We start from the raw sequence: 23,143 nt of genomic DNA, 5'->3' as shown, positions 1-23,143 counted from the left end.
ATAATAAAACCAATAAAAGTGAGCAATGTGATTTTCCACAACGTTGGAATATTAGGTGTCCTCACAGCTTATACAAATAGGCTAAATGGTCCAATAATCTTTCAACATAAGATAAAAACAGTGTGAGTTGACAAAACACCCGGGAGTGCCTTTACCATCTGAATGGGGGATAAAGATGGGTACTCTTACCAGACAGCATGGATCCAGCTCACCATACGGCGGTGGATCTTATAAGCATGGGAAGCTAAATCAATGCTTCGGCGGAAATCCTAATAGGCAATTCAGATTCCTCCTTAGTGGATCAATGGTGTATTACATACACTATCCAATGCGTACAACATTCGATCTCCATACGATGTAAATGGTTGAAATCCAAGTCGTTTTCCGCCTCACCAACAATGGTATATGGTAAATAGAGAAAGGAAAAAAGGATACCACCTCATAGCATAAAAAAGTAGGTAAAATTTATTCCCATAAAAAATTCTCCACAGCCAAATGCGAATCAAATATAAAACAACTGAATAGAAAAAACATCCAAATAAAAACTTCAAACAAAAAAATAAAAAAATTCAAATTCCAAAAAGGTTAAATGAAATTTCAAAGGCGCAGTATTAAGGTGGCTGGAGCCAACGTATTTACCCTACGCATTTCATCTTAACAGACTTCAACTGGGGTATATTAATACAGTGATACTACCGTAGCACCCTCTAGTGTGCTAGAATAGGTAGTATTACGTTTTTTTTTGTTAGAATAGGTCAAATGTTTAGGTCAGGGAAGGCTGGTATGGTACAGCAGGCAGCATCTCTGGTACCTCCCCCTACTTCTGAAACTTGTGGAAAACTTCCAGAAAAATGAGAGGGAGGTTAGGAGGGGTTGCCTGGAGTATTCATGAGCGCTGACCAATCCCCAATGGATGGGTATTTAAGGGGGCTGACGACCTTAAATACTCTGGGTCAGCCCAGTGGGCAGGATAGTTTTGGTTGGAGATGAAGTTCTGTTCTAGGAGGCTGTTGCCGGACCCTTGACCTTGGGCCTAGGTGCTCGGCTGCAGGAGGGTCCCTCAAATATCTCAAGGAGGAATCCTGTCCAGTGGCACGAGAGCAGGTGTGAGGACAGCAGTAGCCAGTGAGCACATCCAGGAGATCTCCAAGGATAAGACAACCAGGTGGGCTGGTGAGTGTTACAGTCGGGGAGGACTGAGAGGCAGTCTGAGAGAACTGGGTGAGAGTAGTCTGAGATGGATGCAGAGTCAGTCTAGGAGGACCGTGGAAGCTTAGCCAAGAGGGCTAGAGAAAGGGACAGCTGCAGCCAGGTGGGCTAGCAGTGCCTGAATAGGTGGTGCTGGGATCAGTAGCCAAAGGAGGACAGCTGGGCATTAGGACTTTGCTACACAACCATGGGGCCCGCGGTTCTTAACCACTTCCCGACCGCCGTATGTACATATACGTCGGCAGAATGGCACGTACAGGCACATGGGCGTACCTGTACGTCCCTGCCTAGACGTGGGTCGGGGGTCCGATCGGGACCCCCCCCCGCTACACGCGGCGGTCGGGTTCCCTCGGGGAGCGATCCGGGATGACGGCGCGGCTATTTGTTTATAGCCGCTCCGTCGCGATCGCTCCCCGGAGCTGAAGAACGGGGAGAGACGTATGTAAACACGGCTTCCCCGTGCTTCACTATGGCGCTGCATCGATCAAGTGATCCCCTTTATAGAGGAGACTCGATCGATGACGTCATTCCTACAGCCACACCCCCCTACAGTTGTAAACACACACACAGTGTACACTAAATCCTACAGCGCCACCTGTGGTTAACTCCCAAACTGCAACTGTCATTTTCACAATAAAGAATGCAATTTAAATGCATTTTTTGCTGTGAAAATGACAATGGTCCCAAAAATGTGTCAAAATTGTACGAAGTGTCCGCCATAATGTCGCAGTCACGAAAAAAATCGCCGCCATTAGTAGTAAAAAAAAAATAATTAATAAAAATGCAATAAAACTATCCCCTATTTTGTAAACGCTATAAATTTGGCGCAAACCAATCGATAAACGCTTATTGCGATTTTTTTTACCAAAAATAGGTACAAGAATACGTATCGGCCTAAACTGAGGAAAAAAAAAATTATATATGTTTTTGGTGGATATTTATTATAGCAAAAAGTAAAAAATATTGCATTTTTTTCAAAATTGTCGCTCTATTTTTGTTTATAGCGCAAAAAATAAAAACCGCCGAGGTGATCAGATACCACCAAAAGAAAGCTCTATTTGTGGGGAAAAAAGGACGCCAATTTTGTTTGGGACCCACGTCGCACGACCGCGCAATTGTCTGTTAAAGCGACGCAGTCCCGAACTGTAAAAACCCCTTGGGTCTTAAGCCAGCATATTGGTCCGGGGCTTAAGTGGTTAAATGTATAGGACATTTGCTACAATCTGACTTCCAGTGACCAGTATGAGAGTGTAATGCCTTGTACACAAGATCGGAATTTCTGATGAAAAAAGTCACATGGAATTTTTTCATCGGATATTCCGACCGTGTGTGGGCCCCATCATACTTTTTTCCATCTGAGTTTAGAAATAGAACATGATTTATTTTTTTACGATGGAAAAAAATCCTATCGGAAATTCCGATCGTCTGTGTGGAACTCCGACGGAAAAAAAAACACGCATGTTCAGAATCAAGTCGACGCATGCTCAGAAGCATTGAACTTGAGCTCGTCGTAGTGTTTTACGTCACCGCGTTTTGGATGGTCGGAATTTGGTCTGACAGTGTGTATGCAAGACAGCTTGAACAAAATTCCGATGGAAAATTCCATCGGATTTTATCCCATCGAAAATTCCGATCGTGTGTACAGGGCATAAGAGTGATAACACCAAATGTAACACACCTGCTCCCCATTCACACCTGAGACCTTGTAACCCTAACAAGTCATATAAATATTTTGATAGCCAAAATGTAGATTTTAATATGTGCAAGAAAATTTTAAAAATCCTCTGAAGGGGAACTGGTTACGTGAAATTTGGGTAATTACGTAAGTGGCATTTAAATGCTTTAAATTATTTATTTATTATTTAAATTATTTATTACTAAATATACAGTTTCCATGATTTGTATCTTCTATATCTGCCTTTCATGGGACATGTCAGGCTTTGCAACAAGAACATGGTAAATTTTAAGCAATGTAAGGGTTCATAATTACATTACTTTCATGTCATATCCCATTCCAGCTAAACAAAGTTGGGAGTGTCAGTGGCGCTGTCAACTCTTCCACGGGCTAACCCGGTGACCTTCCTCCATGCTGTTGACTTGCAGGTCTAGGCAGCGGTCCAACAGGATGCTGAAATCTCATTACAGGTCTTTGCCATGTGGCCTGCACCTCTCCCAGCAGAGGAACGCTCAGCAGAGAATGGTCATTACTGTCTAATTACTCTGTGTATGTGCAGTCATTCTTATTCAAAGCAATGTATACTGTATATAACCTAAAATAGCAAAGCTGCTGAGTAGTTAGTATTAACCATATCCTGCCTTTTATTGTCTGTATGATAAGCTGCTCTGATCCGCTCTCTAGGTGTGCATACAGCAGTGTGATATTCCTTGTCTCCAAAAGAGATTGCAAAATTATTAGTAGGCTAGGTTTAGATGTGCGGCTAAGATTGCAGCACCTCTGAAAAGCAATCTGCGGTGGATTGCTTTCCAAAGGTTTTTGACAGGTGGTGATGAGGCAATATGACACTGTCTCACTGCTTGTTTTAACCCCATAAATGCCACTTTACCACATTTGAATTACACATGATTGCAGGGCAGTTGCGGTGTGGCCCCATTTGTTTAACCACTTAACCACTTGCTTACTGGGCACATATACCCCCCCTCCTGCCCAGGTGAAATTTCAGCTTCCGGCACTGCGTCGCTTTAACTGACAATAGCGCGGTCGTGCGACGTGGCTCCCAAACAAAACTGACGTCCTTTTTTCCCCACAAGTAGAGCTTTCTTTTGGTGGTATTCGATCACCTCTGCAGTTTTTATTTTTTGCGCTATAGACAAAAAAGAACGTCAATTTTGAAAAAAAATACAATATTTTTTACTTGTTGCTATAATAAATATCCCAATTTTTTAAAAAAAACAAAACATTTTTTTCATTCTAGGCCGATACGTATTCTTCTACATATTTTTTTTTTTTTTAAATCGCAATAAGCGACTGGTTTGCGCAAAAGTTATAGCGCCTACAAAATAAGGGACAGAATTATTATTTTTTATAATTTTTTTTTACTAGTAATGGCGGTGATCTGCGATTTTTATTGGGACTGCGACATTATGGCGGACACATCGGACACTTTTGACACATTTTTGGCACCATTCACATTTATACTGCGATCAGTACTATAAATATGCACTAATTACAGTATAAATGTGACTGGCATTGAAGGGGTTAACACTAGGGGGTGAGGAAGGGGTCAAATGTGTACCCTGCATAGTGTTCTAACTGTGGGGGAGGGGGACTGACTGGGGAGGTGACCGATCTGTGTCCCTATGTACAAGAGACACAGATCGGTCTCCTCTCTCCCCTGACAGGACACTGTCTCTGTGAGAGCCGGCAATGAGAAATGATCTCATATGTTTACATATGAGATCATCTCTCATTGGCCGCACAGATCGCCTACCAAACGGCCACTCCGATTGGCCGTTCACGGCGATCTGTGATTGGCTGTGTCCAAGGGACACGGCCAGCACAGAGTTTCCCCGCTGCGCGCTCGGGAGCGCGCGTGGGGAACGAGGAAAGGGGCGGACGTCAATTGACGTCCAGTTGGATTTTCAGGTCCTCGCTGTTGCCATCATTCGGCTATAGCGCAGGCCTCTAGTGGTTAAGGACCTGCTGCAGCCAGCGATTTTCTATAATGTAAAAGCAATTCTAGTGGCTAAAAAGCCTTACTAGGCTCTCCCATCCCACCGGGGTGCCCAGGATGGAAGCCGTTGGTTCTTATTGGCTTACCATAGAGATCATAGAGGAGTAATGAGTATTTTGTCACTTCTGGTTTCAGTCATATGTAAACTTGCCATTACCAGCTTATTAAAGCATCTGATAAAAAAAATTTAAAAAAATGTATTTGAAGAGACAGTGTAAAAATTTCAATGCGAAAATCAGACGTCAAACACGAAAGTTGGACAACAATTGTCAAAAGGAGCGTACTAACGGTAAGATTTTATGACAACAGTCTCTCAACAGACAATCCCCTGCCAACAATCGAACTGCGTGTAAGAGGCTTTAGGGCCATAGCCGCTCACTGTATCACTCGACCCTGCCCCTCGGCGCGCCGCGTCATTGGATGTGATGACAGCAGCGCCAGCCAATGGCTGCGCTGCTTTCAATACAGCGGCGAAGAGGATGTTGGGGCCGAGCGCGGGACTTTCGTGGGGCCAGGTAAGTATAACGGGGGGTCGGGGGCGGTATAGTCGAAAGTTTTTTCACCTTAATGCATAGAATGCAAAAAGGTGAAAAAACGTTTTCCTTTACAACCCCTTTAAATATAAAATATCGCTAATCATTGCAAGTGTCCCTTATGCCGCGTACACACGACCGTTTTTCATGACGAGAAAAATGCAATTGTTTTAATTGTCGTGAAAAACGGTCGTGTGTATGCTCCAGAGCATTTTTCTCGACAACAAAAAAGCCTGTTAAAAATTTAGAACATGCTCTATTTTATCTCGTCGTTTTTCACGTCGTTCTTTTTCACGTCGTGAAAAATGGTCGTGTGTATGCTTTAACGAGTGGGAAAAAAACACGCGTATGCTCAGAAGCAAGTTATGAGACAGGAGCGCTTGTTCTGGTAAAACTAGCGTTCGTAATGGAGATAGCACATTCGTCACACTGTAACAGACTGAAAAGCACGAAGACTGAAAAGCGCAAATCGTCTCTCACCAAACTTTTACTAACAGGCGGTAACACAAAATCAGCAAAAGCAGCCCAAAGGGTGGCGCCATTCGAATTGAACTTCCCCTTTATAGTGCCGTTGTACGTGTTGTACGTCACCGCGCTTTGCTAGAGCATTTTTTTTTTTCACGAACGTGTGTATGCAAGGCAGGCTTGAGAGGAATCACGACAAATCACGTCGGGAAAAATGTTGGGCTAGATTCAGGTAGGGGCGCGCATTGTTACGGCGGCGCAGCGTATCGTATTTACGCTACGCCGCCGTAAGTTAGAGAGGCAAGTGCTGTATTCACAAAGCACTTGCCTCCGAAGTTACAGCGGCGTATCGTAAATGGGGCCGGCATAAGCGCGCGTAATTCAAATGAGGATGAGGGGGTGTGTTTTATGTTAATTCATGGCGACCCGACGTGATTGACGTTTTTCCCGAACGGCGCATGCGCCGTCCGTGGAATTTCCCAGTGTGCATTGCTCCAAAGTACGCCACAAGGACGTCATTGGTTTAGACGTGAACGTAAATTACGTCCAGCCCCATTCACGGACGAGTTACGCAAACTATGTAAATTTTTCAAATTTCGACGCGGGAACGACGGCCATACATAACATTGCGTGCGCCTCCTAATAGCAGGAGTAACCTTACGCCGAAAAAGCCTAACGTAAACAACGTAAAAAAATAGCGCCGGGCGTACGTAAATTTGTGAATCGGCGTATCTAGGTCATTTGCATATTCTACGCGGAAAACGACGGAAGCGCCACCTAGCAACCAGCGTAAATATGCACCCTAAGATACGACGGCGTAAGAGACTTACGCCAGTCGGATCTTAGGCTAATGTCGGCGTATCTTGCTTTCTGAATACAGAAAAAAGATACGCCGGCGCAGCTTTGAATTTACGCGGCGTATCTATATATATGCCGGCGTAATTCAATGCTGAATCTGGCCCGTTGTTTTTTGCATGACATGAAAAATGGTCCTGTGTACGAGGCCTAAGTCTTCCACTGGTTCAAGGAGTCATCTCTTGTGGAAGCATCAGGAGAGAAGGGCACTGCATACTGGACAAACTTCAGACTAAACATTCTTTATGGAAGATAAAATGTGATTCATGTGTATTCTGTATATGCTCATCAGTGATTTCCTGTTTTGTATATTCTCCAGGCTGAGACCTGCTACACCCAACTCAGGAATTTGCCATTTTGATCAAGTACAACCAGCAACGGAACAGACCAGTCTGATTTGTTTTATGCTTTAACTTCACTAATCTAATGTTAGAAATCAAATTACTTATAATGAAATCATTCTCATTTGGTTAAACCTAAAATTCTCAGATTTTTAAATCTAACTGTGATTTTGATTCACTATATTTAACGCTGGATTCAAGGCCAATAAAACAATATTTATTGCTTTTATGTGTTCATTTAAAATAATAAAAAATTGAATAAAGTGTATGCAGGTCCTTGCAAATACCTTTTCTTAAGTACTCCCTTTTGGTCTGTTAAAGCAGTATTAAACCCAAAAGCAAACATTTATTACATTGCAGTTTACCAATTCTTATGCCGCGTACACACGACCGTTTTTCGGGTTGTAAAAAAATGACGTTTTTATTGGTCTAGAAAATTTTTTTTTTCAGCCCGATCATTAAAACGGCCTTGCCTACACACAATCGTGAAAAAAAAAAATGCTCTAGCAAAGTGCGGTGACGTACAACGCGTACGACGGCATTATAAAGGGGAAGTTCCATGCGGATGGCGCCACCCTTTGGGCTGCTTTTGCTGATTTTGTGTTAGTAAAAGTTTGGTGAGAGACGATTCACGCTTTTCAGTCTGTTACAGCGTGATGAATGTGCTATCTCCATTACGAACGCTAGTTTTACCAGAACGAGCGTTCCCGTCTCATAACTTGCTTTTTCGCGTTGTTAAAGCCCACACACGACCATTTTTTTCCAACGTTAAAAACGACAACGTTAAAAACGTCGTAACAAATTAGAGCATGTTCAAAATTTTTAATGGTCATTTTTTACATCGGGAAAAATGCTCTGGAGCCTACACACGATCGTTTTTAAAGACATAAAAAAAACTTAATTTTTTACAACCCGAAAAACGGTCGTGTGTACACGGGCCGCGGCATCAGATGTGAAGTCTGAATTAGTTTCCTTTTTTAGGCTTTCTTTCTGCTATTTTCATCTGGTAATCCAGCCAGTGAGTATTAATTTTCGCAGCACAAGCTCTCCGGCAGGATGTATCTGTTTACATGGAAACAAACCACTTAACACTGGCAGGGGTAATTAAAATGGTCAGCTTCTATTTATTAATGTAAAGCCCAGGGAGATTATGGGGCCCCGGGCAATAGGAGATTATGGGGCCCCCAGGCAAGAGGATATTATGGGCCCCCCAGGCAATAGATTATGGGGCCACACAGTATACATACACACAGAATACACATACACACACTGAAAATGTACTGGAGAGGCGGGGCAGCTATAATCTTGGGATTTTTAGACCAAAAGGATGTCGGTAAGGGACATTTCAGGGACAGATGTTAAAAAAAACACAATTTTTACATACTGTCCCTGGTTTTACTGAGGCTGGCAACCCTGATGCCCTTAGTGGCATGGGGCCTTTGGGCAGTGCCCGAGTGCCCAAATGGTCAGTCCGCCCCTGGTAAAGCCTTTATCCAAAAAGGAAAAAAAAAACAGTTTGCTGTAACTGATTATAAAGTGTGAGCTGGAGATTGGCTTCAATCTGTTGGTGTATCTAAATCTGCTAATACATTTAAAACTGCCCTCCCCCAGATTGACAACGCTGCTGTCTGCTGTGCCTCCTGTTCTTGTTCCTCCAGATTTGAATCTCCCTAATACAGGAGGTATGTTACTGGCCAGATCACCAGGTGAAAACAGAGGAGAAATGCCAAAGTAAAGAAAACTGATGCAGCCACTGCATCTAATGATTAATAAGCTGCATGTAGCACCCTCTAGCTAGTCTTCTAGGTGTACATAGTTGTTAGTGTAGGCAAATTGGCTTGACTGAGAACCAGACCTGGGCTGAATCTGGGTCAGGGTTTAGTGACTCAGGGAGGCTGGATGACTCATCTGACAGCCCTTCTGATGCCTCCCTCTGTTTTCTGGAACCTTGGAGAAGGTTCTATATGTATTGGGTGGAAGCTAGAAGGGACTGTCATGCATATTTATGAGAACCCTGGCCAATCCCCAGCAAAAAGAGTCTAGAAGGGGGCAGCTCAACTCATAAATAGGTTTGAGTCATGCCAGCAGAACAGTCAGGTGGAAGATGGAGATGGAGTGCTGAGGAGGCTGTTGGGAGCACTTGAGTGTGCCCCTAGTTTGGGGTGGGGTTCTGGAAGATTCCCCCTACAGAACACAAAGTAAACCCTTCCTGGAGGCACGAAAGCAAGAGAGAGGACAGTAGGAGCAGGTCATCATGTCTGGGAGATCTCCTGAATGTCAGCCGGGTGGGCTGGCGAGAGTCATCTGGAGAAGTGCTGGGAAAGTGTGAGCTGTGTCACCCTATCTGCTCTCAAGTGTAGGGGTTGCAGTCCCTGCCTGTAATGGGCTTTCGCTACAAAATTACTACAGGGTGACATAGCTGGGTTCTGCAAGCAAGAGTGTGCTGGAGAAATTAGAAGATCTGTATATAGGATTGTATATAGAAAGAGTTTCCCCTAAAGTTTGTTTGAAGTCAATTGGGCATCCCATAACCTTCCATCCCTATCCAAGTTATTTTTTTTTTTGAAAAGCCTATGGCGTGTGAACACACCCAAAAAACTCCACCCGGTGCAGAAAAAATGTGCACACACATAAAGAGTGTTCACAAAAACGTGCAGACGGGTGCAACGTCAAGTGGTCCTCCTGTGAAGAGGGACCCAAACCCTGATCCCCCGGGGCGTTAGGCTCCAGACGGGGACTGAGGTACTGTGGTCCGAGCAACCGAAGCCGACACGGACCCAACTTCCTCGGAGGGACTGCCGAAACAGAACCCTCCCAGTACTAGGTGGGGCTCCCCCGAAGGGAGACCCCATGAGAGCAGGCGAACTAAGCCAGAAGGCCATGTCCACCCACTCCCAAGACGTTCAGGGCTGGCCCGAGGACCCGCACCCTACTAATCACACAGTGACAAAACATGCACAACAAAAAAAGACAAAAAAGTGACAAACACAGGCTTAAATAAAATAAAGTGGGGGAAGGGATAGTGGAGAGGAGAGTGAAAGAAGTGGCCATTGTGGTGAAACAATGACCAGGCCCTCCGGCCAGGAATAAAAAATTCCTCCGGTCCTAGCCAAAAGGCCCGGCCCAGGAGGCAGGTGCTAAAAAAAGCGTGTATCTGGTGCAGTGACCGTGGTATCTTAAATCAATGTGTCCCTCACACACAGTGATCTTCAGATACCCCTGGACTGCCACTCCAGGGGCACATGCACCATAGGCTTTTCGTTCCATATCCGACCCCCCGACCGGCCAGTGCAGCCCTCCACCCCTGCCAGCCAACCCGGCGGGCAGAAGGCCAGACTAGAACTCGGCAAAAAGACCAAGACCGAGCACAGCACCCATCCTCACCAGGAGCACCCTTCCAGATGGCTCAGACTCAACCATGGGCCGGCCCCCAGTATTCTGTCGGGCAGCACAGCGTAGTCCCTGCTGAAACCATCCTTCCAGGTGCAATGACGTCATTGGATTGCATCCACCCTCCCCATGTAGGAGGTGCTTCAGCGCTCCGCTGACAACTGATAAGGACAGATACCAAACCCAGTCCCAGCCAAAAGGCAGAGAAGCGGCAGGGAAGACAACCACGATCAGCACGGCCTAGAGTGTGCAATAGCCATGCCTTGCCCTGGGAGAACCACCTTCATAATCATGGTGTCTCCCCTGCCAGGTAAGTTATATCCCGCAAAAAAAAGTCACTCTGACTCGGTGTGGAAATTTGGTGTGCCCGGCTATGCAGGGTGGGGGATCCCGATCCCTTAGGGCAGTGATGGCGAACCTTGACACCCCAGATGTTTTGGAACTACATTTCCCATGATGCTCACCTACACTTAAGAGTGCATGAGCATTATGGGAAATGTAGTTCCAAAACATCTGGGGTGCCAAGGTTCGCCATCACTGCCTTAGGGGGTGCGCTACATGCAATATAATACAATATTAGTTTGGGGATTATTACTGCTTTAAATTTACCATTGAAAGCAAGTTTGTTTTACCCGTTTGACAAATAAAATATAACACTGGCCAATATTTCCAGAAATCTTATAAATGAATAACTTCCTGTGATCTTTGCCTCTCTGCCTGTGCTGCATAATCTTTTCTGTTACATTGTTTGGACTACAGAACATCCCCCCTATGTTATGGAGATGAGGGTTATAAGTAGAGTTGGGCGAACTCATGCTTGGGCCGAACATTGGCTGTTCAACCTGTTTGGGGAACACCCAAATGTCCTGCACTGCACAGTGCATTCTGCGCCCTGATTGGGCAAAGCTTTACCCAATCAGGGTGTAGTAAAAGCTGCTTTTTAAGGAGCGGGGTCAGGAAGCCAATGAGTCATCAGCTGTCAATAAGCTTCCCCGCAGACAGTTGAATAATAAAAAAAAAATTGCTGGTAAAAATAGTTTAAAAAAAATGGCGCCCCCCCCAGTCCATAGCATACACTGGTCTATGACATCACAAGTGGGGGCGGTGCCACCAGATGACGTCACTAGGTGGATGGCGGGAGCATTTTTTTTCTTTTCTCTTTTTTGGGTCAGCAAAGGGCACGATAGGAGTCCTGGTGGAATTATGTACATAAACATGGGTTTATCTAGTTATTTATAGAGATACAGTACTTCCAGATGAATGATGCAGCAAAGTCCCATTATAAGAGCCCCTGAGGATGATGCAGTGTTTCTCTTTGTGTAGGAGACCTGAAGACAAGATCTGTGATGATGCAAAGACCTATCATCTGTTACCCAACCAGTCTGGAACGCAGTCCTAGTTCTGGCATTGTGCATGTGAGATAGTAATAGTACAGATACTGTATTTGTCAAGCAATACACCCATGAAGCTATGGGTAGCTGAGGTTAAACAATAAACATGCAAATATTTGCATAATCGTCTCTTCTGATCTGTTATTAGTAGCAGGAACATGACATGTGTCTGAGACCTTCTCTCTCTCCACTTCCTCCTTCCAGGATCTTTTCCCAAAACCCCTGAGTCAGGAAGTGACATGCATAATGTTTTAACGCTGGCGACCAATGGCTCTACCACTCTTTGAAAAGCAATAAACAGCAGATAAATTACTGTGGGTAAATGCTGACTTGATTTGACCAGCAGCACCAGAGCATTTCTCAGATTCCTCACTCCAGCTGATATGATTGCTGAGGCACTAAAACCAGGCCAAGGGGGCCCCCTTCCATCACGAGAGCCTATCGCTACCTCCAGGAGCTGGTGAGAGAGCCACTGGGCCATTTGTACACTGTTAGCAGGAATCATGTTGCTGAGAGCAGGACACTTAGAGCACACAGCCTGCATCTCTTTACAGAAATTCTGTACTGCGTTACCATTGAACCTTTACCACACATTTACCAACTCTGAGCTGTGGTCATACTGCATCATTTCTACCTTTGTCCCACTTTTACTTTACTGTGCATGGAACCGAATTGCACCTTTCACCATTTTACTGCACGCAGACTTACCAGAATTTACATAAGTGTACCAACGTTCAATTGAAGGGCCCCAACGTTAGCTGGCAGAAGATTAACCTTAAGGACTGCCCCTTTTGTTCATCCTACAAGTTTCCCTCAATTCCCCCATTTCCTTTTTTTTCCTTTCCTTTTTTTTATTAAGCTCTGACTGTGCCTGCCCAGTCGGTTAAGTCCTAGATCCCCCCCCCCCCCCCCCATCACCATTAGTGTACACTGGGCGTGTAGCTGCCGTATTTATAGTTCAAAGCTCATTACTGCCCACTGTTGCATTTCAGGTATTGCTGCTACTGCTATGCTAGCCTGGGCATTACATGTTATTTTTACTTAGCTTTTTATTATTAACCATCCTGTAAGCAGAAATGTTTTACCAAAATTGCCGATCTGTTTGCACTTGCTTGGCTATCAACCTTACCGAGTAATAATACATGATACATGAAGCTTACTCTTGCTAACTGGTTTGGTGCTTGCTTTTAAGATGGTAGCACTATTGGGTGACAGGAATTATTTATTGCACTTCACTGTGTTTAGTTGCTTTTACGCTTAACCTGGTATGTCAGAGGGGCTAGAATAGTGTGGGGGTAGCATTACATACATTATTTCTGTGTGAATGAGGACAAATTTAAATGTTGTTATGCTATTTTCTCTCCAGGATGAATGTTCTTCACAGACTAAGGCTGGGTTCACACCTATGCGAATTAGATTCGCATATCAGGAGAATGTGTCCGGTTCTCTATGGAGCCAGTTCACATATCTCCGTTGCGGCTGTGGAGCGCACTGCACTGTGCGTCTTTGACTCCCTTTCAGGGCCGAATTCAGGCAAAGATTCAGGCAAAAAACGGAGAATGGGGACGCACAGCGCTCCTGTGCAATCCTCAGACTGTTCCAGTGTGAACCGAGTGTGAACCGAGCCTGAATCAGGAAAATACAGCATTCTGGCTACTAGATGGAGTTGACGATCATAGGAATTAAGGGCCAGATCCACAGAAGAATTACGCCGGTGTATCTCTTGATACGCCGCGTAATTTCAAATTTTGCGTGTCGTATCTTTGTTTTGTATCTACAAAACAAGATACGACGGCATCTCGGATGGATCCGACAGGCGTACGTCTTAATTTTTCGGCGGCCGCTAGGTGGCGTTTCTGTCGAATTCCGCGCGGAGTATGCAAATTAGCTAGTTACGGTGATCCACGAACGTACGTCCGGCCGGCGCATTTTTTTACGTCGTTTGCGTTCGGCTTTTTCCGGCGTATAGTTAAACCTGCTATTATGAGGCGTACTCAATGTTAAGTATTCCCCGTCATTCCCGCCTCGCATTTTTAATTTTTTACGTCGTTTACGTAAGTCGTTTGCGAATAGGGATTTGCATAGAATGACGTCACCGTCTCAGAACATTGGCTTGTTCCGATTTCATTTCGAGCATGCGCACTGGGATACCCCCACGGACGGCGCATGCGCAGTTAAAAAAAAAGTCGTTTACGTCGGGTCACGACGTATTTACATAAAACACGCCCCCATCACAGAGATTTGAATGCCGCGCCATTACGCCGCCAAAGATAGACTACGCCGTCGTAACTTACGGCGCGTATTCTTTGTGGATTTGAAAAAAAAAGTTACGGCGGCGTAGTGTATCTTAGATACGCTACGCCCGGCGGATTAATGCGCTGATGTACGTGGATCTACCCCTAAATATCCTCAGCTCCATCTAGTGCCCATAATGCAGTATTTTCCTAACTCACTCACTCCGAAAAACATTCAACCTGGAGAGAAAAAAGCCTAATAACAATCGATTTGTTCTCGTTAAAAACAGAACAGAAGTGCATGTAGTTTCACAGAATATATAGCGCTGCATTTTTTTTTTATAAATACATACCCTGCACATTACTTACAATGCACACACTTGAGATGAAAAAATATATTTGATGTTAGGTCAACTTTATATGAATATAGCGTGGCGTGAATGTGTGATGAGATTGCATATTCAGATTACCACAATGCAATGGGGCAGGGAGCTTAGATTGTTGTAGACAGTGATTTCTGTGTCAGATCTGACATAGGAGAAAGGTGATGGGGATATATACATGACAAAGGGGAAGACAGCAGAGTTATGAGCTCCTGGGAGCTGAGCTGTCCTCTATGAATGATCTTAAATAAATAAAGAAGACTGACAGAGCATGTCATGGAGCCAGAGAACAGATATGGAAACAGCATGTTGAGTTTCCTCACTGTAGGCAATGGCGGCCGGTCATGGCGGAACGTCCTTGACATCGATCTCTCATATACTGTCACTTTACTCAAAGCAGAAACCCAGAGGAAAGAGATTAAAGTTTAATAAGTAATGAGTCCTTGCAAAACAATTTGCTGTCTTGGAGGAATTAAATAATTATCCTCCTTTGGTGATAAAAAGAAAATAAATTAGGGAGCAATCTCTGTTGTGAGCTTCCTGGGTGAACAAAGAGAAAATGTACGAAGCAATCATATGTAATTAAAGAAAGCCGAGATCTATCAGAATTGATGTCTCTAGGTAAGTGCGCTGCAAATGGTTTTAATATAGAGCAGGGAAATTAACATAATTGTCCTGATAGAAAATATATTGCACCCATAAAATGAAATGACGTCAGTGGCGGCTGGTGCTCAAAATTTTTGGGGGGCATAAACAAACTGAAAAAAAAACCCCATCAAGAGCAGCCACTGTGCCCATCAAACACAGCCACTGTACCCATAAATTGCCACCACTGTGCCATCAAACACAGCTACTGTACCCATCAATTGCTGCCAGTGTGCCCATCAATTGCCGCCAGTGTGCCCATCAATTGCCGCCAGTGTGCCCATCAATTGCTGCCAGTGTGCCCATCAATTGCCGCCAGTGTGCCCCCTCAATTGCCACTACTGTGCCCCATCAAATGCTGCCAGTGTGCCCCCCCCGCCCGGCACTTATCTGTCTCTGCACTGTCCTCCACGCTCCGAGTCCTTGAAGCTTCACAGCCAGCTTCCTACTGTGACTGTGCGAATCACGCTGCACCTTGTGAATGGCCCCTGTAGTCTTCTGGGACTGTGATGTATCACAGAAGATTGAGGGGGAAGGAGGAGGGGGCCGAACTTCTGGCTCAGATTACTGTACCCACTTCCCCCCAAAAAGTGCCAAGTGTGGCAGTGGAGGGCGAGAGGGTGCAAACAAGCAAAGTTTCACATTTTGGGTGGAGCTCTGCTTTAAAGTGATACTAAAGTCTCTTATTTTTTGCACAGAGCAGCCCCGATCCTCCTCTTCTCAGGTCCCTCCTCGATGCTCCTGGCCCCTCCCTCCTGTTGAGTGCCCCCACAGCAAGCAGTTTGATATGGGGGGGGCAGACAAGCTGAGTCACAGCTCCATGTATCCATTCAAACACGGAGCTGCGCCCCCTCTCTCTCTTCATTGGCTCACTGACTTTGATTGACAGCAGCAGAAGCCAATGGCGCTTCACTGCTGTCTCAGCCAAAGAGGAAGAAAGTCCCAGGCAGCTGAGTCTCTCGTGCAACATCTGTGACTCTAGATGGCACTCAGGTAAGTTTTAGGGGTGCTGAGGCACACAGAAGGCTTTTTATCTTAATGCATAGAATGCATTAAAGTGGATGTAATCCCCCAAAATGTTATTTATTTAATTTGATGTCACAATGTAGAGAATACGATTTCCTATCATCTGTGCCCAGTCTTGCCACACAGAGTTAATCCTGCGCTGAGCAATCCTCTTTTATTGTTCAGTGAAATAAAACAGACTTCCAGATAAAGACCAAAGTCCTTGCTTGAGTGACAGGTTATTTACATATCTCGTGCACTAGCTTGCAGACATACACAGCTTCTGTAAAGTGCACAATTCACATCACCCCCCCTCCCCCCCCCTCCTCCTCCTCTCCTCTCCCGTCCAGCTCTCCCAGGATTGGCTGTCTTTCCTGTGTTTTGATTACATGTTTTCAAAATATGGGGTGATCCTCAGTTCAGTGTAAACAGCCATCAGAATATACATAGACAAGAAGCTGTGCTTGTCTGCAAGCTAGTGCACGAGATATGTAAATAACCTGTCACTCAAGCAAGGACTTTGGTCTTTATCTGGAAGTCTGTTTTATTTCACTGAACAATAAAAAGAGGATTGCTCAGCGCTGGATTAACTCTGTGTGGCAAGACTGGGCACAGATGATAGGAAATCGTATTCTCTACATTGTGACATAAAAACTTAAAAAAATTGGGGGTTTACATTCACTTTTTAAGATAAAAAAACCTTCTGCCTTTACAATCACTTTAGGGATTTGTACTATTAATATTTTGCTTTACAGTCTAATACTGCTAGTGTTTCTAAAGCTGAGACATATTTTTGTTTTTAGAATGGTGAATGGTTTCTGTTACATTTGTATTATCGTCTATGTCCCCATGAGTGAGATTCACCCTCTTTTTTTGTCCTAATGATTATTCAGCATCATCAATTTTTTATGAATTAATGACCAATGTCTTTCCTTTTGTTTCTGCCAGAACCTTATTGATCTGCGCTGCTTGCACCAACTTTCATCTGGGGAGCGTGCACTGTACCTTGGGATTACAGCCATCATCCCAGGCCCATTAGCATTTCCCCGTTCTTCCTCTCTGTGAGACGATCGTGGGACTCACGGAGCTCGGGCGGGTGTGTGCGCAAACCTCTAGGCCTTACAGGCAACGTATATTTACGTCGATCTGCCCAGCCGTGCCATTCTGCCGACGTATATAGACGTGCGGCAGTCGGCAAGGGGTTAAAGCAACCCATCAAGTAAAAAAAGGTTGTTCTTTTTAAATTAAATGTTCTTTGTTTAACCCCTTGTTAGTCCCGAATTTACTCTAATCAGCCTTAATTAACTCATTATTCTCCTTCTAAATTTAAGTTACCGTATTTATCGGGGTATTGCGCGCTCCTGCGTATAGCGCGCACCCCTAATGTGGACCCGCATTCCTGTAAAAAAAAAACATTTTAGTACTTACAGCTTTGGTGTCTTGCGCGGCGTCCATCAGCGGCCTCGTCGGGTCCGGCGTCCGCCTGCGGCTTCGGTGGTGTCCTCCTCGTTGGGTCCGACGTCCTTCTGCGGCCATCGTGGTGTCCTCCGCCGCTCGATCCCCACTTCCCGCGCCGAGTTTGAACCACTGCGCCGGCATATACCAAGCGCAGTACACTTGGGTATAGTCGGGCAGGCTCGGCTCCTCTCGCGGTCACGTCCTGTGCGTCCTGTACGTCCAGGACGTGTCCACGAGAGGAGCCGAGCCTGCCCGAGTGTACTGCACTCGGTATATGCCGGTGCAGTGGTTCAAACTTGGTGCGGGAAGCGGGTATCGGCGTATATCGTGCACCCACGATTTTGCCCTGATTTTCAGGGCAAAAAAGTGCGCAGTATACGTCGATAAATACGGTAATATTTTCCTGCTTATTTTTTTTTTTTTGGTCACTTCTATTTTATAAACTATTAATAATTTAAAAAAAAAAAAATCGTTTGCTTTGCCCATTAATATTTTTACACCTATAACATATAATTCCATGTTTCACAAAATAAAAAATAAAATAAAAATAAATTTAATTTGTAAATAACTTTTCATTGCTGGCAGCTGAAGTGCAAACAAAACAGTTGCCAGCAGGTATCGGTAAATGGTATTGGCAAATACAAAAAAAAGTCTCATTACTCCGACTCGCTGTAAAACAAATGATATCGGTGCATCCCGAATGAAGAGTGACTAGCTTGTATCATTCTGTAACTGTGATGGGACTGAGGCCTCGTACACACGACAGAGTTTCTCGGCAGAATTCGTCGAGAATCTCGGTGAAGAGCCGGATTCTGTCGAGAAACTCTGTCGTGTGTACATTTTCGGCCCGATGGAGCCGCCGAGGAACTCGTCGAGCAAATAGAGAGCAGGTTCTCTATTTTCTCGATGGCAGTGGATTTTGGCTCGACGAGTTCTTCATCGGGCTGTTTTTTAAACGAGAAACTCGGTCGTGTGTATGCTAAGAAACCTGTCAAAAACTTAGACACTGGAGACCAACATAGGTAAAACTAGCGTTTGGAATGGAGATAGCACATTCGTGTCGCTTCCAACATTATTTAATCGTTTATTTGCAGCGCTTTACACAATTTTTTGTAAGGGCACAAAACAGCAATATAATTTTTTTTTTTAAGATATTCACACAGAGTTCCTTAAAATTAGGTGGAACCTTTTTCTTACTGGTCTCAATATTTTTTTTTTTTTTATTGTCACCTTATTTTGGTCGTGTGTTTTAAATCCTGCTTTTAATATTCACCTTAATTTTAAATTTTAAAAAAATGCAAATCCTTTTTTTTTTTTTAATGTCAAGTTCCCCCCATAGAAACCTTATTGCTTTGTCTTATCTCATGTGTCCCTTTCAAATTACACCTTATATCCAATTTTTAAAAAATAAGAACCTGCCTTCTCACTTGCAAAATTGAAATGTAAAAAAATACAAGGACAAGTATGAACTGTAAAAAAAAAATGTACCATTTATTTTGGTTATAAAAATAAATTAACTATGCAAAAGTCAGCACTGGAGAGCTTGCTGCCATTTGTGCACAGCCAGGTGTGGCCTGATGTGACTGGTGAGCAGTTGGAGGCCAAAATGGGGACTTGAGAGGTTCATTCAGGAAGTCACGCATCAAGGTCTTGGACTCCCCGAGGTCAGAAACTGGAGCAGGGCAGGCAGATGTCACCAGGTTGTGGTACTATAGCAGCCTGAACTCTGGTACACCACATGGAAGTAAGGGAGTCACTTTCTGGATTTCTTCAAGGCCTTCCTTGGTGGCTTCCCTGCAGCCTGCTCTTTCACCTTCTCTGCAGCCTTCTCAGCAGCCTTCCTCTTCTGCCTGGCTGGAGGTGGTGCCACAGGGGTAGTACTCATGCCAGGAGGAGGAGTAGACGAAGGTGGTGGAGGATGAGTAGCCGACGGTGGTGGAGGAGGAGGTGGAGGAGGAGGAGCAGTAGAAGGAGGAGGAGTAGTAGAAGGAGGAGGAGTAGAAGGAGGAGGAGTAGAAGGAGGAGGAGCAGTAGAAGGAGCACTAGAAGGAGGAGGAGCAGTAGAAGGAGGAGGAGTAGAAGGAGGAGGAGCAGTAGAAGGAGCACTAGAAGGAGGAGGAGCAGTAGAAGGAGGAGGAGTAGAAGGAGGAGGAGCAGTAGAAGGAGCACTAGAAGGAGGAGGAGCAGTAGAAGGAGGAGGAGTAGAAGGAGGAGGAGTAGAAGGAGGAGGAGCAGTAGAAGGAGGAGGAGTAGAAGGAGGAGGAGTAGTAGAAGAAGAAGAGGAAGAAGAATGTTGAGAAGGAGCAGGAGAAGAAGAGGAAGAAGAATGTTGAGAAGGAGCAGGAGAAGAAGAGGAAGAAGAATGTTCAGAAGGAGCAGGAGAAGAAGAGGAAGAAGAATGTTCAGATGGAGCATGAGAAGAAGAAGAAGGTGGGGGAGCTTGAGAAGGAGCATGAGAAGAAGAAGAAGAAGGTGGGGGAGCTTGAGAAGGAGCATGAGAAGAAGAAGAAGAAGGTGGGGGAGCTTGAGAAGGAGCATGAGAAGAAGAAGAAGGTGGGGGAGCTTGGGAGTTATGTGGTGTGTGAGGATGGGGATGGCGGCAAATCACAGTGTCCTCCGTGAGAAGACCCCTCACCCCCTGATTTGCGAGGGTGATGAGGAGTCCCTCAAAGAGGAGGCGTTGGTCTAATGTCATTTCTGACATTTTGGCCAAAACCACTGTTACAAATCCCTCCTGAGCAGTGGGAGGCTGTTGAAGGGTTGCATGGGCGTCCCGAATGAGGGCTAGTGAGGCGTCACGCACCCTTGTATCCCTCACCTGCCTTCTCGGACGCAGGCGAAGAGGAGACACCTGACATCTTGTGCTTGGCCCAGCAACCTCGTGCAACCCACTTGGGCCTGCCACCTCATCCGCTCCACTTGGGCCTGCCACCACGTTACAGATACTTGGGCCTGCAGCCTCCTCCAAGCCACTCACCCTGTCCTCCTCCTGCCTGGCATTTTCCTGATCCTCCTGCTGCCTGGTCTCGTCCTGTGTATGGAAAAAAGTACAGTTTTACTATTTAAAAATTTTTTTGTTTTATTTATTTAAGCTCCTGACTGTTGCATTATTTTTAGTCACGACTTAGCTAAGCCAATCATTCTGACCCATGTTTTATGGTCAATCACACCACAAAAATTCATGGCCAATACTGACAAATTTTCGGTATAACACTTTTAGATCTAATTTTTTTTTACCTTTAACATCTTAATTTACATCTCTTTAACAACATTTAAACACCACACATTTGCACATTGAAAGTACTATATACCTGGCTCCAGCTGGGCAAATCCGGATCTTCATCCAGGATGGAAGGCTGCTGAGAGGGTTCATCTGCAGAGGGAGCAGCAGGTTGGCTGGAGGGAAGGCTGGACCTTCTGTGGCTTCTGGGGGGAAGGCTAGAAAGTGACTCCCTTACCTCCAGGTGTTCATCCAGGAAGCTCAGTTTGCTGTAGTACCACAACTTGGGTTTAAATACCCGCCCTGCTCCAGCTCCAGACCTCATCGAAGCCAAGACCTTGTTGCGTGCCTTCCTGTAGGTGCCTCTCAAGGTCCCAATTTTGACCTCCAACTGGTCAGTTGTCACATCAAACCCCACCTGTCTCCGCACAAGTGGGAGCAGGCTCTCCAGTGCAGTTTTGCGCAACTCTCTATTTCTAGATATGGGGTCTTTGGTGGCCCACAGAACAGGAAGTTCTTGCCACCGATCAATGAAGATCTCCAAGAATTCTGGTCGGTTAAAGAGATTCATCTTTTCCTGTCCAAAACCAAGGTTAAAAAAATAATGTCAATACACAATCTATAAAGTCAATTACTCTTTCTCACAAGCTAGCCCTTAAAGGGTCACTAATGGATAACTATATTTTTGGAGGAAATGACTGTTTACAGTGTCTAGAGACATACAAGTGCATACATATAATGTGCCTCTAGTTTCACTTTTGGTTTTAAATTTATTTAATGTTTCTGTGAAGTAAAGAGACACACAGAACCCAAAAAAAATAAAAGCAGGGCATATTTTAATTTCTAAAATTATTAGCATTGTTTTGGTGGATTTTTAGACACACAGCTTAGACCACAGTGACAAGCTCCCCTGATAAATTTGAGAGGGAGCCAGAGAACCAGGAAGTGATGATTTATGCAAAGGATTACAGCTGCTTAAAAGCAAAAAGGGACAAAGAGGACATGAAATCAAGACTGATATAATGTAAAGTTAGTTATTTCTGCCCCAAACAATTTTGTCTTATTGCTCCTTTAAATGTCTGTCTTTCCTGAATATGCCACTGCTGTCCCAAGTTCGAAGCATACCTACACGCTTGTCGTTCAAACGTCTTTCTTACGCAACCCGGTCGTATGGACGCTACATGTGTTCGAGCCTTATATACACTCCGCACACGACATCTGCCCATGCTTAAAAAAAAATGATGTTTCCCCCCCGCCCCTTATCTTCCGTCGCAAAAACGACAAGGATGAATTGGCAGCAGATCATGTTGGGTCAGTTCCTAGGAAACAGATGACCAGTTGTGTCGAACTAATAAGCCAGATCTCATCCTCATTTGTGTATGAAACGTTAGTTAGAGAAAAGCACTCCGATATAGTTTGGTCAAGACATAAAAGCGACCATTTGCATCATGTTTAAACCGACTTGTTTTTAGAAGACATCCTGATGAGAACCGAGATTGCCCACACAACAGTAGTTGGATCAAAATGCATAATCAAAGCGTTGTTTACGTACGACGGCACTATAGCGGACCATTACCTTCAAATTTCAAACTAGCTATGTTTTAATTTATGAACCTAAGATGTAGGCCACAAAATCATTCAATCAAGAATAACATGTAAAATGTAGTTACATACCGGTCTTTGACCCGATCGTTATCTCCGCCGTCTTCCACAAACTGTGAACGCCCCTTTTACTCACGTGGTAGCCCTTTATACACGCGCATGTGGGACTTTACGCACGTCTCCCCGCCCCTGACGTTCATGGTGTCGTATTTTCCCCGCCCCTTTTCCATCTTTTTTTTGTTGGAAGCACATGGAGAATATGGCAGCACGGCGAATCCGTTTTAAGGCCTCCAACATGACCTTTGAGGAAATGGTGGAGATGGTCCTCATCCTCAAGGCAGAGGACTACGATGGGAGGCATGGGCCATATAAGTACCCTAATAAGGTCAAGGCCCAAATAATGGAGAAGGTGAGGAGGAGTCTCCATCAGAAATTTGGGGTGAAAAGGTCCAAGGAACAGATCCGGAAAAGGTGGTGTGACCTTAAAAAACGTGAGCCGGAACAAATGAAGAGGATCAGGAGAGTGATTAGAAGAAGTAAGTTTGTTATATATTTTGTAAGATTTGTTCCGCGCCATGTGTTTTTTATTTCAGGTTGTACTGTAATATTTTTTTATGCACAAGAATTTGTCGTCAAACTGGACGTCCATTCGGAACGACAAAATATTGTGTTTAAAATCCTACAAATTATGACATTTTTAAAAAATTGTGGTGAGATCAA

At 44.7% G+C, this 23,143-nt stretch overlaps 1 pseudogene; it reads right to left on the bottom strand.

Moving 5' to 3' along the window:
- Positions 1-10,650: 10,650 nt before the first annotated feature.
- On the bottom strand, positions 10,651-10,803 carry LOC120942171 (annotated as a pseudogene).
- Positions 10,804-23,143: the final 12,340 nt, after the last annotated feature.

The sequence above is a fragment of the Rana temporaria genome, chromosome 5 (genome assembly GCF_905171775.1).
Source record: "Rana temporaria chromosome 5, aRanTem1.1, whole genome shotgun sequence".
NCBI classification, from domain to species: Eukaryota; Metazoa; Chordata; class Amphibia; order Anura; family Ranidae; genus Rana; species Rana temporaria.
The sequence above is the reverse complement of the archived record's forward strand: the minus strand, read 5'-3'. Positions and strand labels throughout refer to the sequence as shown.